The sequence below is a fragment of the Amblyomma americanum genome, chromosome 1 (assembly GCF_052857255.1).
Source record: "Amblyomma americanum isolate KBUSLIRL-KWMA chromosome 1, ASM5285725v1, whole genome shotgun sequence".
In the NCBI taxonomy this organism is placed as follows: domain Eukaryota; kingdom Metazoa; phylum Arthropoda; class Arachnida; order Ixodida; family Ixodidae; genus Amblyomma; species Amblyomma americanum.
The window spans coordinates 420,365,604-420,384,586 of record NC_135497.1 but is presented as its reverse complement, the minus strand read 5'-3'; positions in this window follow the sequence as shown (position 1 = coordinate 420,384,586).

Genomic DNA, 18,983 nt, shown 5'->3' with positions numbered 1-18,983 from the left:
TTCCAGCGAAGGACGAGACAAACACCTCCATCCCGGTGCCAGATCTTAAGCAGGATCGAATGGCTAACCGACGATGGGTCTACGCCTGACGAGCGGCTGACCGGAGGCACTACATTGGAGTCTGAGATAACAGTGAAAAGAATTTAATTAACAGAGGAACAACACCTTTACCATAACATCAAGAATAAGAGAGCACTGAACAGACGGAAAAAGTTTTATCTTCTACACACAACGTCTAATATGACAGTTGAGAAGAAATACAAATACAAGACACTTTTTAAGGACAGAATTCATTATATAGTTCGTAAAGGTTTTAGTGGTGGGGCTTAGCAGTTCGAGTGGTCGAGGTCCGGTCCGAGATGGCGTCGGGCTGTCGGTGTCGGGTTCCCGGAGTCGCTACTCGCTGGCTAGACACTTCGCGTCGAGCCGACCACATCTCGGCTGACACTAAACACCCACGCGCGGTTAGCCAGTACTCCGCCACATCCACACCTCCACCCTGACTACTCCCCGACAAATTCCACAGTCCCCCCGCAGCCTCTCTTTCTCTCTCTCCCCCCGTCACCAGGCAGGCCGGGGCCCGGGACCGAATAATCAGAGGCCGCGACCAAACCTAAATTATGGCGCCGAGCCCCTGGCTGGCTCCGCTGAGACCCCAGATGAAATTCCGGGTACAACAACTGGTCACCGGCCAGATAACTGCTTTCTCGCGGTCGAAGACCAGACAGCAGAAGGAGGCGGGGCGGGGGGGCGATGTTTTAGGACGCAGTCTCGTCGCGGGTGCTCAACCGTCGTGGGTCAAAATCGCAGTAAGCGCGAATTCTGTTTCACTTTTACTCATGAACTACCAGACAACAACAGCTGGCAGTTTCAGATATTAATATCAAGTTTTTCGAAGGGCCAGTGTGTTGGATGTATCACCCCCCCCCCCCCCCCCCCACCGAGCAAAAAATGAACTGCTTTCGTATGGATCAGCGCACTCCAAGACAGTTAAAAGGGCTATAGCTTCGCTTTGCCTCGAGTTTGCATTGCTTAAGTCTTGCGCTCAAATTGCTGAGGCTAGCTTCAAGAATCAGTTCAAAAGGCTTCAAAAGGCTTGCTTCCCATGTTCTGTCTTTTGCAGCATAGCAGAGATCCTCCTTGAAAAAATGAAAAGCAAGAAGAAAACATCTCATGCGAAGCGAGGATCAAGGCGACCACAAGTGATGCCCTATATACACCGAATGGCGCACAGCTAGAAGGAGGTTACTGGCCGGTTCAACGTACCTGTCGTTTTTTCCGCGCCCACAAAGCTGAGCGGGTTACGCTTGCGGATCAGCCAGAGGGAAAAAGTCCTGTGCGAAAACAGGCACGGCAAGCACTTCGTATCCTGTGCGGTTGGTGTGGTGTCCGAAATCCCACTTACTTGTGGAAGGATCTATATAGGCCAGACGGGTCGCTGCATTAATGACATGGCACGGGGTCATGAGAAATCGTTAGAAGGCGGAGTCGGGTTGAATTCGTCTCCCCACTGTAAAGGTTGCAAGTGTGAGCCAATGCTTAGCGGAATAAGGATTCTGGGCAGGAAGAGGTATCAGGTGGCACGTGTAATTCTTGAGTAATTTATGATCAAAAAGGAGTGAAGCACTTCTTTTTGCGACTCTTCGGTATTCTTCAGTAGAAATGAGTTTTCCTTTTTTGATAGTTTTTTTACATCATGTACTGCGCGTCTTTTCAGCCCTGCATTTCTAGGGACTGTCTGTTGTTTGTTTAGGTGGGTTATTATTTTTGTTATTGATTTTAGCTTTGTCTTTTTTTGCTGTTTTTCAGTTTCTGACTGCTTTTCCTTCATATGTTTGACTCTTTGCTTGCTACTATTCTTTGACACTAATTTTGCTAAGAGATCGCCCTCACCTTTTTGTTTCTAATTCCTTTATAAAAACATGTAAGTTTATCTGCAGGGGTTGAAATTTTCCTGTTTGTTATTCTGATGTTGCTGCTTCTTATTCCATGTGCTGTAATAGGAGCGATAATGCGATGAGTCTCATGCTTGAGATGAACGTTTAAATATGCCACTTTTGCACGTAATAAATCGTTGGCAGTGTGCTCATGTGGTGTCTCTTTCTTGTTAGGGTCTTTGGGGCGCCGCTCTTTATTTCATAATGCACCAATTCGCCCCCTCAAGCCGTTATTGCGGAGAATATGTTTTTAGGTGCAAAAAGGTAGGTTCAATTAAAAATTTAACAAGGGCACATTGTTGAAAAAGTAGGAGGAATAATAAAAAATTTTTGAACGTGAGCATAGTAGATTATAAAACAAATGTTTTCAACCCGGAGAACGCATTACTGTTGCTGCGTCCAAGTATAGATTATCTAAGGGTAAGAAGGACTGCAGAAGGAGGCCCACGCGGAGTTGTTCGAAAGAGGATTTTTGCAGGCGTCTAATTAAGGGGCAAAAGCTGCTGCATAACAGTAAGAAACTATCAGTATTTTCTGCTTCAGTATAGAAAGGGCGCACAGTGAAGACCGCATAAACAAATTTATGCTAATAGCTCCGAATTGTACGGTTTTTTCTTAAGCCCGTTGCGAGGTTCATTGTTCTCTCTGAGATCTTGGCGACTTTCGCTATTCCCATTCCTTGACAGAAAGAAATATCTCTAGGCGCAAAAAACAGCAGCCTGGACGCATTGAAAGAGGCGTTTCACACAGTATTCTTTTTTTTCAAACAGCGCAGAACAACCTCTGTGGTGTTCAGTTAAAGTATTTAAAAATCCGTCCATTACTATCTTAAAACCTACGCTTGTACACCCCATAGCAAAGAGACTCTTAGCGTGCCGTTTCACTTCTATTGTATGATGCCAGTAATCCCATCATTTAGGAAACGATTACTCGCAAGCCGGACGGCACACACTTCCCGCTCTGTCTACACGTTCGCTCTGGTACGCACTTCATCTGTTGACAAATATAACAAGCTACGGCGTCAATAAAATGTATCTCCTTTCCCCTCTCGCGTACTCATGCTTGAGTCCTCGGCGTCGAGTCCACCTCCTCCTGCGTTAGATAGCAGTCAACGTCTTCTGGCATATCTGAAAATCTCTCCGCGCCACTTGAGTCAGCTTTGGGAATCGTACGGCAGCACCGATCCAGAAGACTGCGAACCGATGTCACCACAGTTCTGCTTTTGGGGAGCGCTGAGGCCATGAATGCATGTTCGTAACACTATGGAAAGGAGAAAATTTCGTGCAGTGAACTTTGATGTACTTCGGGAAATAAACTTGTTTATTTTTCACTACTGTTTAGGAGAAGGCACAATGTCGAAAACAAGGTCAACAATGCGTTTTTTCTGCAAAGCTCACCGTCGTTACCTGCATGAATGAACCGAGCAAATCGTGACCTTTTGTTGGCATGCCAGAACCCGTGACTTGGCTATGTCAACGTTATTGCTGCTAATCGGACTAATAATAGAGGTTCACTTTGTTCTTCTTGCACATGCAACATGGCCTGTTTTCATCTGTGAAAGTTCCCCGCTTTAGCAGCACAACATATTTGTTTATCACCTTCGTAACACTGAACCAGCGTCCATCAGTGTGAAGTCTTTTAACCCTGTTTGGTTCACAGAAGAATGGAATCCTGTGAAAATTAAATTGCAGGCACTCACTGAAGTCCAGACAACATGAAGTCACAGTATCACTATGGTGCCATCTGTCACACACCAGCTCCGTCTGTCACACACTGCGTGCACAGCTCCTCTCCATGTTGTTGTTGTTGTTGTTGTTGTTGTTGACCTCACACAAGTCAGCAAACACATCACGCATTCGTTTTACGAGCCGCGAATTACAAAACACAAACCGATGTAATCCAGGACGCGCCCGTCCGTTTGCTCGTTCACGTTGCTCTGGCTGAGTGATGCAGAAAAGACTGGTTACTTGGTAGGAGGGCCCGAGGCGCCTGTGGAATGCTTCTTAAACCAGACTGCCGCAATGATAACACCAAGGGTGACACCCACCGCCAGAGAAATCCACCAACGCTTGGCGGAGGCCCCACGAAAGGTGAAGAGCTCCACCAGAAACCTCTTGAACTGCGGGTCGTCGTCCATGGCGCGGCGGAAGTCGTCCATACTAGGTCCGAGCTCGATGTGCACGCAAGAAGGCTTGGAACGTTGCCACGTCTTCTGAATGGGATGCGACAGCGTCGTCGTCTTTTTTACTGCTGCAACACTGCAGCTTTTAAGTGCGAATTATGAACAAGCCAGTTTAAGAGGCATTAGCGACTGAATGAAGGAGATAAACAAAGCCGAAAGTTAAAACGGTAATTATCTGTGCGATATTTTCGGTATACTTATATTGTTATGTGACAAGAATTATGTAGGTCATTCCGCTCGTAGAAGAAAACAACGGTTGCATAATATTGCGGTCTGTGTTGCAAAAGTGAATTTTTTGTCAAGAGAAACAACGCTGCAATGGCCAATAATTGCTGGAATGCTGACTGCACGCTAGCCTGCATAGACGGCGAAAACAGCCTGGAAAAATCTTCTGACGAATCAGTGACCAAAAAAATTGCTTGGATAATAAGTACTTTGTATCAACATTTAAGCGCACTGTTTCCCGCGCTAAGGGCGAGTATAATAAATGTTGGTATGATTTTCTTTCACAATCAGGAAATAGAAGAGGTCTGTTTAAATTCATAAAGAGCAGAAAAGTGATTCCGCCGGCTTTCAATATTGAATCCCCCGTTGAGCCCCTGCTGGCATTAGGAAGGTCTTAGAGGACATCGTTTGTTGTCTGGAGTGTAACAGTGTAACCATGGGGGCTAGTTGGTGAATTTTAGACATAATTTCTCCAGAGAAAGTACGAGACAACAGGAGAAGAACAGAGCACAACGCTTGGACAACGCAGCGTTGTCCTGTGTTCTTCTTCCCCTGGTGTCTCGTACCTCCGATGGTGAAATTATATCTAGAACGTTGATTTACATTGCTCTTCTATCGCCAGCTACTGGTCATGAGATCGAGCAGAGTCGCAACCTCGCGGAGCATCGACGAACCCTCCATAGTGTGGACGCCCGCTGGCGTCGTCTGCTAGCCAGCTGTGCTTACGTGCGCGCGTACGGCAGATATTCCTCGTGACTGTTTGTTTCGAGGTTTCTGGGGCGCTCCTATTTATTTGTCTGCCTCTTACTCTGCAATAAAGACACTAAGTGTTTATATCCAGTGTGTAATGCTGGATTATGACATCATCCGTCGGTGTTCAACAGTGGAGATTCTTTGCCGCTGCGCCGTCTTAAACACAGTGACAATGGCGTTAAGTTAGACATCAAACCACAACGAACAGGTCGCTGCCATACATGCAGATGAATGTAGCCGCTCAGCTATTGTGCACTGCCGTCATCTGTTTGAATGGAATAATTTATGTCTTCCATCGGGATGATCAAGTTGAGTTTATTCTACTCGCAGTTTAAATTGGTTTCCTACGGCATTTATGTATTGTTTAGGCCGACGACGTTTCAAGACGGAGGACTATGCACGGACATATGGACACCGCATGCTTTCAATATCTTGCCGCAAGGCAGGCCAATTTTCTTTCCTTGGCCGCCATTAAGCGGCGCTGCTATACCTTCAAAACTAGCATATGTACAGGCATTGTGGCACCCCATTCAAAACTCTAGCGGTTTGTTGTGGGAAAAAGAGGGGGCACCAAGAAGTGTGATATGACTACCAACTTGTAATGTTCGAAAAACCTCCGGAGTTGCCACCCCTAAAATACCTAGCCCTAGAATACCGTGTGACATGTTAAACTGAATTATCAATAAAAAACGCGCTGTTGCTGCAAATTACTACCTTCTAGTTCTTTTTAGCCGGTATCGTAGTCTGTCACAACGAAATATAATTTACAGGCAAAGGGAGGGGAGTGGCAGGGGAAAGGGGGAGATTACCTTCAAACCAAGGTTTGGAAACCAGACGTTTCGCAACCGGTTTGATTCCTTCTTCGAAGACGACAGGAGGTAGTGCGGTGTGCAGCCTCTAAGACAAACCCAAACCAGACAGGCAACTTCCATCAAACTCTTCTGTTTTAACTTATGATTTCATTTGCGGAATGTTTGTAGCCTGGCTGGAAAGTAAGCGCAGGTGGTGCAAAATGTTTTGTGTTATTCCTCCAGATTTGATGCGTGTAATAGAACTTGTCGAATAGATGAAATGAAGTGCAGCTGAGCCTTGGTTTAAGTATAAAAATTCGCAACTCTCACGTCGACTAGTTGCAAGAATTAAGGCCAGTAGCGGGACAGACGTCCAGCATTGAACTATTTTGGAAGCAGCTTCATTATGCATTTAGTTGGTTGCGTTAAGCGACTGCGCACTGTAGCGACACTAAAATAGACAACAAGGTCGCGTTTTCCATGTCTAGTAATCCTCTTGTAACCACAATGCCATTGCTTTGTATAGAGGATGTTCTAGAAGGAGTGCCGATGGCAAAGCGGCCGACTCAGCTTTGGTGACTGCATCGTGTAATAAAATATGCTGAAAATTGAACTCCAAGTCAATTATTTTCTACTAAATAGTCCAGAAGTGCAACGTTCCGAGCTTAGCAATTCAAATAAAGCCCTTGTCTTGAAAAAAGTGACATTTTTTGTGCAGAAGAATCACCTATCGACATATCATAACACTTTCTTAAAATTTATTTTGCGCGCTTGTCATGTGGCATATCTTATGGCAGTCAATGGTTAACACGGTTCTGTAGAACGTATGTGGAACGCGTACAACGTTGACCGTGTGTGTGAAATCATGGAGACTATTTCCATCCAGAAATTTGAGCCTGCCCGAGCCGGCTCCAGCTTTTACAGTGGTTTGTCAGACGCATGGTGAAGTATTCCGGCCTATTATTATTTATATTGTTTTCTTTAATGTATCCCTTCGTCCCAGAAATGGTCGAAATTAGCCTAGATCACTTCAGAACTGCGCGCCTAGATATTCTTGCGCAAACGGCTCACAGAAAAACAACTGCTGTGGTTTTTGTCGCGGCCGCAGGCAGCCCTTTTGGTTCGTGGAAATATTGAACAGCGAGCTTATGGTATGCCTGACGCTGGCTGCAAGCATGTACGGCTGCCTGATCGCGTCTGTGACGTTCCACGCGGCCGCAGGCGCGATTATCAGCTAAATTGCTGACAGCGCAGGCGTGGAGCCAATCGGTGCCGACGTAAGTTTTTATTTGTTCGTCAGTGTTATTACTTCATGCACACTGCTGCTGTCAAAGATGCTCCTTGGAACCATATGAGTCTCTGCATTGTCCGAAGTTGGAGCAACACATTTTGCTGTGAACGGTTAAATATCATAGAAAGCAGGTTATGACTGTTTTATTTTACTCGAAGCTCAGGAATTGCGGCCACCTATATAATGCCGTTCATCATGTGAATCATGCATCACGTATTATTTCTTTCTCCTCACCACCAGATGCTGTCTTCAAAACTTCTGTGCTCGACATTCCGAAATATACTAAGAGAACAGTAGCACGGCCGCTTTTTTGGAAACATTTTGGGCAGCTTCCAGCCTCCACGAAGTCAGAAAAGTGCCGTACTTTGAACGATGACTCAGCGAAATGCCTGTTTGGCTTATGGCTGCTCATAAAGACCAAAACCATGTTTTGAAATGTAGGTCACGCTCATGGACGCCGAAAGTGGCTGGGCGTATCGTCTGCGCCATCGTAGGCTACAGTGCGCGTTTTGCTTTTGTTCACTCTCCATGGCGTTTGAGAATTCCTTTTTCATGTACAGCTGTGTATGATGTCTAGTTAGAGCGACTATATTAGTGGACAAATCAAGCGCACGCTGCAGCATATCTGACTCAACGAGAAGCTTGTGCGATATTCTGAGAAACACTCAGGGTACAGAGAGCCTGTTGGGCGCACGTCCTGCATCATAACACACAGTTATTGTGACGTTTAAAAATATAAATGCATATAAATACCGTAGCACACTTTGTCACACTCTTCTTTCTTCAAAGTACTCCCCAACTTCTAACGAGAGACCGCCTCCGTGCGTACACGGTGAAAAAAAAAATCTTTCCGCCAGGTGTTTTATACATGTGTTACTGACGCGCTCCAGCCCAGTATCCGCAATAGGGGAGACTGGCTTGCGCACTTATTCGGCAAGTCAAAATATACCCTCTTTGAAGTTATGATTCATATTTTCACATACTGCTCTATGCTGTAATTCACTTTTCCTTAAGAAGATACGATGTCATGGGGACAATGCGAAATCAGAAAATTGCTTTGCAGGCTTCTGCTTACACGTGCTGTCGTGTATCGTTAATGTGGACACATTGGTACCGGAGGAACAATGTTCATAAAGCGTGCCGTCCAAAGTAACAAATATCGAAGACAAAAAAGTGTTCTGAAAAGCGCAGATTATTATTATCCGGTTCTGTGCAGTGGTTGGCTGTGAAGGGGAAATTGGACAAAAGTTTGGAAGCTCCCATGTTCATTACATTAGCCGGCATTGCCTTTAAAACGGCGAACTGCAGTTTGAAGCTCCTAGTCATTCATAAAACACATGACGGCGTCTCACAGGGTGGTGTCGCATCTCTTACTACGACTTTTCTTTTCCGATGAACCGCTTGTGCTATATGTACTTCGTTTGTTATCAGCTCTTGAATGTGGTTTTCATCGTAGCACATGCTGTAGAGAGAGTTTACTTCACTGTCATTTCTGCAATACGGCCAATATAGTAATGCTCATCGACCAGGCACCTTGGCCATTTAAAGAATAAAAACTCAAAAAAATGTTCTCACTCAGGCTTTTGTTCTTTTCCACTGCATTTTTTAGTGCCCTTGACTCAAAATTCGGAAAAAAATATCTGGTTTGGTCATTTCTTCATTTTGGCCTTCCCGCTCTTCATTTTAACCCACAAAATACATGGACCCCTAAGGACATCCTATAGGGAGTTTGCACGAAAGCCGGCGGCGCTATGCATTCTGGGTAATCCGCCATTTTGTCGTCCTTGTTAGCAGCCGACGCACCCAGGCCAGGCAGCAGTGTTTTTGTCCGAGTGCCGTATCGTCTTCTACAGTCATCAAAACTAACAAGGGGTTGCATATTCGCCGCCCCGGCGTGCTTTGAAGATGTAGGCAGTTTCGTCAGAGACCTACGTGTCGACTCTGTGCCCGAAAGACCGGGCGCGCTACGAGGAGAAAACAAAACAGTGCGGCGTGGACCCATTCACGCTACGCGCGGATGACTGCACTGTCGATTTCTACTTGGCCGCCCGTCGACATCGCCGATATTCACGAATTTCTAGTTCTGAGAACTAGTTTTGTTACTCGGCAGCAGCTTAAGCCCAGAAAACCTTTGGAAGGGCACAACTTCCTCACAAGTGGATGGGTACGCGAGCCATGCATGAAAACGGTCGTAGTCGGCACAGTGATACTCAAAACACAGGTAAGGACATAAAACCTTTTATTTCGTGAAGTACTAATTCCTTTCGTCGCCGTTGTCATTTGCGCCCAGGTGAACCACTCGCAAAGTTTGAATAAGCCACCCGTGGACTGATTTGGTTTCTTTAAGGCATAACCCAGGTGCAGCGAAGGGGTCCAGTCGGGCCTGGAATCGTCGAAGAGTTTAGACGGCCGACCTAGAAAATAAATGTACGCGTGTAACCAAGAGTGATCACTTTCGGCAGCAGTTCCTAACTTTCAAATACATTCGAGGCGCATGTTTAGGAAAAACTACGAAGAGACGCGTCGCGAGGTGCCTGTTTTGCAAAGCGTAAAGCGCGGGTAGAGAAGTAAAAAACAAACGCGCAGTAAGCCAAGAAATCGTTGTACGCACCTGAAACGAAGTGGAGTGCACAGACTTTATACTTGTCTGGATTGGCGTCAGTCTCACTCCTGTTAATACCAGCCAGCCACTCGCGTCGGCGTCGATATGAAAGCTGCTTTGCTTTCTCGCACTCGTGCAGGCGTATTTTTGGAATCTTGAAGAACCGGCAGTCGGCCTGTCCTGTCTTCAGTTTCTGCGCTTTGCTTTGGGTTCTGCTGGTGCAGCCCACAACAGCACAGTACACCATAACGCCAGCACTGTTGCACGCACGTACTACGCGAGCGTAAAAACCAGCGAGCGCTTCCTGCGTCGGCTGCTACCAAGGACGACAAAATGGCGGACTACCCAGAATGCATAGCGCCGCCGGCTTTCGTGCAAACTCTCTATATTTCCACACTATCTGTTGTCCGGACAGAGAGTTTCCATAATAATGAGACATAAAAGAATTGGAAAAGTTTGGTCCCCACGAAAATTCCCCATAGCTCGAATCGCCAATACTAAGGGGGGTCGTATCAAAGAAGCACGGCGTTTGGTGCATGATGGCCTTAGCCGCCTATGTGTCATAAAACCTAACACACAGCACACAACAATGGACCACGATTGTATTCTTATGAGGCGTGGCCTTAAGTGTTTCACCCCTGCCGGCTACAGAAGCGCTACAGCATATGCTTACGTTACAGATAGGTGTTGGTCTAGTATCTCCTCATTCACTGATATGATACCTGCAGGAAAAGTCAATCTGAATTTCGCCGTCACGGGTATACGCCTCTTGTCCCCGCTCCTTGTTGTATAGCTGTTGATGTAATCATGTTCATGCTCTAAATAGAACCGATTCTGTTTGTGACCATTGTATGGGCTCACTCGGAAGGTCTGAAGAGCAAAGAGCGCCCTGGTGCTTGCCCTGAAAGCTCTAAGAGAGCTACAGGATCATCACTACGAGGTCTAAAATCGGATTTTTCTGGGTTCCTGGCTGCATAGCAGATTGTACTCAAGTGCGGAAAGTGCGCTCATTCCACTGTAGTGTAGGCAGTGCATACTTATTAAACCAGGCCCTTCTTTCTGTGTATCCTAATGTATGTGTATCAATGAACCCTACACGGTGCGGGAGGGCCATTTTGCTTTTATTTATTTTTCTTCGTCCACCCTAAAGTATGTGCACCACTTACGTACTGGGCGATGCTATTTTTACTTCGTTCACTAAACTCCCGTACTAATGCATTTGTTTCACTCACAAGCGCGTTATACATAATTGATGCCGGCAGACAGATGATTATTTTTAGTTCTTTTTGGAAGCCTAATCATACATGCTGTATATCACTGATCTTATTATCCCGGAAAGCCTGTCAGATTTTCACCAGGACCCAAATTTCAGTTTCAGGCGGCTCCAAAACTTGGCACAAATTCGCCGATCATGTCAAACCAGCATTATGAATGTGACGCCAACACCTCGAACCATATTTCATTTAGTGCCATCGCTTGGCCAGATGGCCGCTAGGAACTCAAATAGCGACTCATTATCTATACTATCTTGCGGGCAGTCCAAGGCGAGGCAAAGGTTTCAAAGATCTCATGGGCTGCTTCCCTGGTAGAACGCGTGCGCAGTTCGCGCCATTAACTGGGCACGTTCGTCGCAAAGAGGTCCCTTCATTTGTGCTTTTGAACTAGTCACATCAACATTATCAGCAGCAGCAGCAGCAGCATCCTTACCACCACTATAGCCCACCTAGCGCAGAATCGGAGCCGGACCATGACCACCTTGTGCACGTGCAACTGGGCCAGCTTCTGGTCGAGCGGCGTGGCGATGGCGGCGGTACGGCTGCTCTCACCAATGCACATGGACAATTTGGCGGGCCTCATTGCGCCGGCCATGCTGACTGCCAGCACGGTGGCCCTCGTCAACGGCTGCTTTGCTTGTGCGCAAAGGGAGACCTCCTATACTTGAGCGCGACACGCCGGAGGGACGGAACACGATAATGCATGCTGCAAAAGTGAAGCCGTATATATACGCTATGACAAAGTGAATTGGAAGCTTCTGAAAAAGCTCGTTTCCGAAAAGGTTTCAAAGAGCGTTTCCAGGTATATCTCGAAAAGCGCAAACCGCGTGTGAACTCGAAATTTACCTTGTCCAGCTAGAAGCTTCAAACCGTCTAAGCAGGTAGTGGAAAAGCTTGCGAGGTGTCTGCAAAAGTGTCATGATGATGATTGGCCCTTGTGCCAGACCAGTAACTCTACGTATCATTTAAATGCGATACAAAGCTCTTTTAGTTTATAATATCTGATAGGATACCACGGGGACAGAAAAATAAATGAATGAATGTCGGTTTGCAATAAGTGCTTAAATTTTTGCTGAAACCCGGCAAAAAGAAAGAAAATTCCCTGGGGATGCGTTGCAGAAAACTCAGCACGGGAGTATTAGGAAAAAATATTCCCTTAGTTTTCTCCCTCCGCGGGACGCTCTGCAGTTTATACACAGCAGTTAACACAGAGTATAGCAACTAGCGTAGCGCCGGACTGGCTTTCCGATTTCGATTATACCGTTCCGTTCCTACTTAAACAAAATAATTATTTCGAGACAAACTGATCTGTATTTCAATTAATTATTACCGCGCATACTATTACCAGCTCATGCAACTTTTTAACTACGCTTCTGGCGCAGTTTGTGTTCTGTCTGACACCTCCCTCACATGCGTCAGCGTTTGCATACGGTTGTATTTCTGCTGTTCTTGAACATATAAGCAGCGATGTGAACGTCGGGGTTCGCCTCTTAGCAGATGACTGCGTGATTTCTCACGAAGTAAAGAAGGAAGTGATGAATTTAACATATAAAATGCCCTAAACACAGTCGGGCAGTGGTGTGCAGAATGTAATCATTGCGCACAAAACAGTTTTAATGGCAGGTGAGAAAACGAATATGCCGCCAAATTTAAAATACTCCTTCTAAAACGTCTCACTTTGTAGAGAAACCGAGCATCCGTTCTTGGGCGTATCGTTCACATGTGCCTCCCCTACATTGCATCCTCAAACCTAGCCGCGTGACCTTGTTTCAAATTTCCTCAGACGGTGCATTCTCGCGATTACCTACTCCTTCTGCCCATGAGAAAACGATCGCGTCCATCACATTCTCATCGATCAGTACTTCATTAAGTGACGCCAAGACGGCGAAGCTATAAAGCGGTGATGAATCCCCTCAGAGTGCAGTCGCAGTTAAAATAAAACTTTAAAACAGAGAGAAGTGCTAAGGAAAACAATGCGCATACAAAACTGCACATCTGCGTGCACGGATAGACATGTGATTACAAAATGAAAAAGACATGTCACCGAAGTATCATTACTTGCAAATAACGCTAAAGCATCGCAGCTGCTGACAGAGACCGACAGGGAGAGCAATCTTTTATCAAAGAGAATTTGCAGGAACTGGGTGGTCCGGGCTCTAGTATAGGGGTTCGTTGGCGACAGCTGACTTGCGTACTAGCTGGATAAACCACGCTTGCTGAAACAGGTCTCCGTTGGTCAGCTAACTTGTCGGGGTACGGTCCTAGGAAGGGAGTGGGGTATGAACGGGGATCCACCCGGTTTGTGAGAGCTCATGCTAGATTATACGCTACCTCGTTTCCGTCCAGGTTTTCGTGTCCAGGAGTTCATGTTATACTGTGTGAATGGGAAAGCCGCCTTAATAATATGCTCTCCTTCCTTGTGGTTTTCTGACATGGTAGTCCCTGCCGGCTTGTTGGGAGTCCGTCACTACATGCGATTTTTCCCCCGGTGGTCTTGATAGCTACGGCCATGGCCGGTGATTCCGTTTCCGTAGGGTCCTTAGCATAGATCGACGCTCTGCTAATGAGCCTTTTGTTGTTGTTGACCACATAGGCGGTTCACTTAGACCGCAATTAGGTGTTTGGATGTTTTTTTTTTTTGCCACGGACTGGGCTGTGGCTATCGTTGTGCCCTTCTGCTGCTCGTGGTGCATGTGTCTAGGTGTCGCGTTTACGTAGATCTTCTCTCTTTCGTGTGTTGGGATTTCGGACTTGCTCTCACTTGTCCTTAGTGTCTGACATAGCCCGAGTCTCGACAGGATCTCCCTACCCGCCTCCTTTGTTTTTAGGAGTTGTTTTTGACTCTCCAGAACCGCATACCATAGCTGCTCGAAGCACGTTTGTACCCGAAGTCTATGCAAATGTTCCGTTGATGCTATTGATGAGATGTTGAGGGACGTTTTACGTGCTCCCGTCATGATGTTGTCAATAACCTTTCTATCAACGGTTCTTAAACTTTGATAGAGGAGCCTGTAGGTAATCTTGCTTACGACTAGGGTTTGGACAAGGCGAATGGTGTCTTCCTGCTTCATCTCTTTCCGGTTCTAGGTTACGCTTCAAATTATTCTCAAAATTTGGTTTGCTGCCGTGAAAAGAGTCTTAGAGGTACAGCCCGCTTTCAAATCAACCACAGCCCCAAAACACTATCTAAAAATCTTTTCTCTTTTCTTGAATTTTCTAGTCTCTCAGGTCGAGCTCACTTTCTGCCGGGAAATTGTAATTTGTCCCTTATAGCCTGATAAGTTTGGGGAGCAGTGCATACCGCTTTCTTCGGCGTATTGCTTGACCAGGTATGTAGTTTACCCTATGGGTAAACTGCACTATGAGTATGGGTTTCCCACTGAACCCTGGCCAATCCCCCGTCGTGGGGATGTGCCATGTCACGAATGCAATAACAACAACAAGGTATGCAGTTGCTTGCAGAGCTGCTTGTGCGCCAAGGATACCTGCGTTGCCCATATGGTGATGTCATCCGCATAGAAGGTGGACCCAATGCCTTTGCGGGTTAAGAACTTTCTGGCTGAAGATAAAAGCCCTGAATTTCCCCCTTCCTAGTTCAAGGAGGACCGGCGATTTTACTAGAATTAAGCAAAGTAAATATTTTTGCAGAAGAACAGCCGACGTATTGTGACGAAGAAGACGAAGTTGGCCGTGGCCCGGGACGGAGCGAAAAAGCTACAACTGGGGCTAGTTGGAAATGCATCCTTGAAGGTATTGGTGAGCGCTACCAATATACGGAAAGGGACGAACACAAAGGACAAGCGCTTACGGGTAGATGCCTGAACAAGAGGCTCAATGAGCACGAAAGATTATGCGAGCAAGTAGCAAAATCCGGGAATCAGGCACCACATTGTGCACACTGCAAATGCACCCCGATGCTAAAAAACTCTAAGGTAATAGGTCGGGCCAGAAACAGACGGGAACGCGAAATTCTCGAAGCTTTCGCTATGCATGTTGCTCCAGATAACCAATGCGTCAGCTCTACTTCGGTGATGCTAGTGAGAACTGAATTAAATAACCTCAGGAATAGTAATCTTCGGCGGTTGTAGAGGCACGCGTTGATCTTTTTATTATATATTCTTTATTATTATATATATGTTTTTTCCTTCAAATCGCTCTTGTCAGCGCCGTGTGCTCTTCCCTCTTCTCTGTATGATGTGGCGTTAATATGTGTATATAGGCAGTTTCTTCAGAGAATAAGAAGCTGTTCGGTAAGCTCTGGTCCTGTGTTCATCCCTTTCTGTATTTTGGTTGCGCACCAATACCTTTAAGGAGACGGAGAGCGCGCACTAGGCCAGCGGCCATTAAATCATCTCATTTCCATCAGGCATCTCGTCTCACACTCCGGCTGGCCGTCACATAAAGTTTGGTGTGAGGTGCGGAGTTTATCCCCATCCTGGTCCGGCAGCTTCGGCGCATGCGGGAGAAGTGGTCTTCGGCCTTGAGTTCTTGGTCTGTGTCGCCCGGCCGTACCCCAGCCTTTCAGATCCGAACCGATATGGCCGTTGTTCTCCCGACCCGCCCCGCCCACCGCCCAGACAACTCAACACTACGAACTGAACCTGACTCAAGGACCCGACCCCATCGACCCGAGACGCTGCCCTCGCGTGACGATACCGTTCCCCTGCCCATGCCGTTCGGTGCGTCCTAGGGACCCGGCCGCCGCCTCCTGGTGACGTACGGCCAGGAAGCTTCGCGGGCCAGGAATCATTCAGCCATGTCCTTCATCGTGGCGGTCAGCGTCTCACCACTTTCTGGTTCCGGTGCCGCCATTCTCTGAAGCCCATCATCACTTCGCCAGTCTCTTTGTCACCGATCGGGACGATCACTCGGTGGCCCCATGTAGTGTGACGAAGAAGACGAAGTTGGCAGGGGCCCGAGACGCAGCGCTCGGGCTAGGCCAGCGGCCATTAAATCATCTCATTGCCATCAGTCATCTCGCCTTATACTTCGGCTGGCCGTCACGTAACAATATCACCGATGCTCCTGTCTCTTCCAGGCTTGCTCGTCCATTGTTTCCTCGGCCATGGTGGCGCAATAAAACGGTCAGTCCTCAGCGCTCGTCGTGTCTTGCTTCCTTCGTACTGCGTCTCCACGCTAAGTCTTTCTGTATAAACGATCACCTCATTGATACAACCGGACTGACAACGTTTTCGTGTTCGCAGATAAGCCTCCTATATCAACTATCCGATGCACTTTCCGGGGCATTCTGAGAGCAGATTGACAAAATTGTATTACCGCACCCAAATGACTGATTTGCACGTGTCGTGAGCCTTACATTTTAACACTAAAGGCAAATGAATGTGCCACTTGACGCTCTTTAATCGTGGTATGCTTTGAAGATTGCCGTAAGGCGAACGAAATGAAAAAGGAAATAGCTCTAGGCCAACGCAGTCGGAAGCGAAAGCCTCGCTTGCGACGTATTCCGATCCCTGAGCTGTAAATTGGTCAAACTTCCGGTTTCGACTCCGGGCTCAACTCATAATCTTATAAATGGCTATGTTGGTTCAAAAGCATCTAGAAATATAACCTAAACAAACCGCAGCGGTGGCCAAGTGGTTGAGCATCCGTCTCGTATGCGGGAGGTGCGGGGTTCGATCCCCGGTTCCGCCGGGTACCCACCGGTGATACAATGGGTACAAGCTTTCCCATGGTCTAGTGCTCGGCTTATTTAGGGTGAAATGCTTGGGAAATGGGTCTTTGACCCCACCTTGAGAAAAAGAAAATACCTTGTGTCATGGCGCTCTTTGGCCATAGATGCCCTTGCGCCATAAAAATTCATAATCATCATCAAATATAACCTAAACGCTAACACACTGCTAAGAAAGACAATAAATGATTTATGCAGTGTTAACTGCGTTGTTTCAATGTTACAGAGTGGTGTTAAGGTGCACTGTTAGAGTGCAACGTTTCTTGCAGTGTCACCTTGCTCCCTAGCTCGCCTCACAGCTCCCTGTCAAAAGAAGAAAAAACGTTCTGTGGGACAATGGAATAACGCTGCAAGTTTGAAAGCGAAACAGATCGAATTCTCTTTTCGGCAAATATTTTTGCCACCATCTTTTCCGGGGTGTGTTAACTTTTCGGGTGAAATCTTTAATGCTCTGCTGTCGAATTCACCGTTGAAACAGCTGTGATGTGAGCGTCAGCCGCAGGGTACTGCTCTGTTGAGAGAACTTAATTGCACAAAAACAGCTCGTAAATAACTAGCTATCTTTCCTGGATGTGCGTTACCTTTTATGTTGCATTTTGGGAGGCCTTTGAACCCAAGTCGCTATTTAAAACCTTGTGAGAAGAGTTGTGAGGCAAAAGCAATGTTTGTGGTTCCATTACGTTCGGGCATTGGATTTACGCGCCGTTGTCACCTGTCCACTAATCAGAAACGTGCAGGATTGCGTTTGTTCAACTAATATCCAATCCCATCAGATATGCTTTTTACATGTTCTGTTTATATTTAGCGCCGGGGAGAGCCTTCACAACTTTTAAAATTAGGGGCATTAATAGGTGAGCGTGAAAAACATTTAATGCACAGAATAAATCGAGGTTAGTTGTGTGGGCCCTCATTCCAGGAGCCCATTGGCTTTTGCCATCGCTGTTGCCCGGTTCACCAGCCAAAGCCGGCCTTCCGGGTGTGAGCTAGGCAGCGCTGCTTCCCAGTGCTCAGGTGTAGGGTTATTGAGGGTTGATTGGGCTCAAATAAAGATAGCACATACCGAAGACGGAGCAGTGGCCAAGGCACAGGCGCTGAATTGCTGGAAACAGGGGCGTTTAAAGGGGAAATAAGCAGTAGTAATAGGTTATACGCTGACAGATTGAACAACGCAACGACAGGGCATCTGTTAAATAGGAGATCCAAGATGGGACAATGGCTTTATGTGCAAATTCAAATATAATGCATGTAATGTTTCCAGTACACATTCACTGAGCGGGGACGAAAAAAATCAAACTCAGAATAGGAGTCGCTGTGTTTCTAGAAAGAAATCTTTCACTGCATAGGGACACTCTAGGTGCTTCGACCAAGCAAAGATGCAATAATATAAAGAGTAACCGGAGTGCTCTTAGGCAGACCGAACTGGTGAAACTGAATTTGAAGCGGGAGAACAGCAGGTAGTGATGTATTCTCTCAGGTTAGGCACAGATTGAGCACAGTAGGGAAATGGAGAGACCAGATCTGTGAATGTAGAAATTTAGCAGAGAGCCCGGCAGCGCAAACGCGCGCAAGAGACCTCCAGCCTGCGCGAGTGCCACTCATTGCTACTCCAAGGATGCCGAATAAACTGATATTCGGGAGATCATGTAAGAGCTGAGGCAGCAAACCGCTGAAATATTGTGTAGAGGCGAAACCTCACCGCAGCTTTATATGCACATATTGGCAGGACCGTAATAACTGGTCCGCAGATAGAGGCTCTTGCTAGCGAATCTGCAACCTCAATTAATTGAAAGTCCATGGGTCTCAGTACCCAAAGCAACCGTACTGAATTTGGATAGAATAGAATCAGGAACTTAAACAGGCGTAATGCCCGACACTCAGTGGGTTTGGATAAATAAGAGCAACTAAAGATGGTCCTTCTTAACCATGTCTTGAAAAACGGTAATTTCTTATTTATGTAAGGCTAAGATTAATTCTAGGAATTCGCCCAGATAAAATGGACTGAAGTAAGGAAGATGTCGAGAAAAGGACGAACCTAATGAAGATAAAATCCCAACACCTGCCTTTTCGCGATCCTGCGAGACATCGGTAGCAATCAGAATATGAGAGCGAAAGGACCCTAGGTGGTTCTCCAACAAGCCATGAAGGAGAGGAAACAGCTGCAGTTTGAATTCGATGGCAAAATGTCATCAAATGCATTCTAGACAGAAGGAGTGATGTTATATATCGGGCGATCATCTGT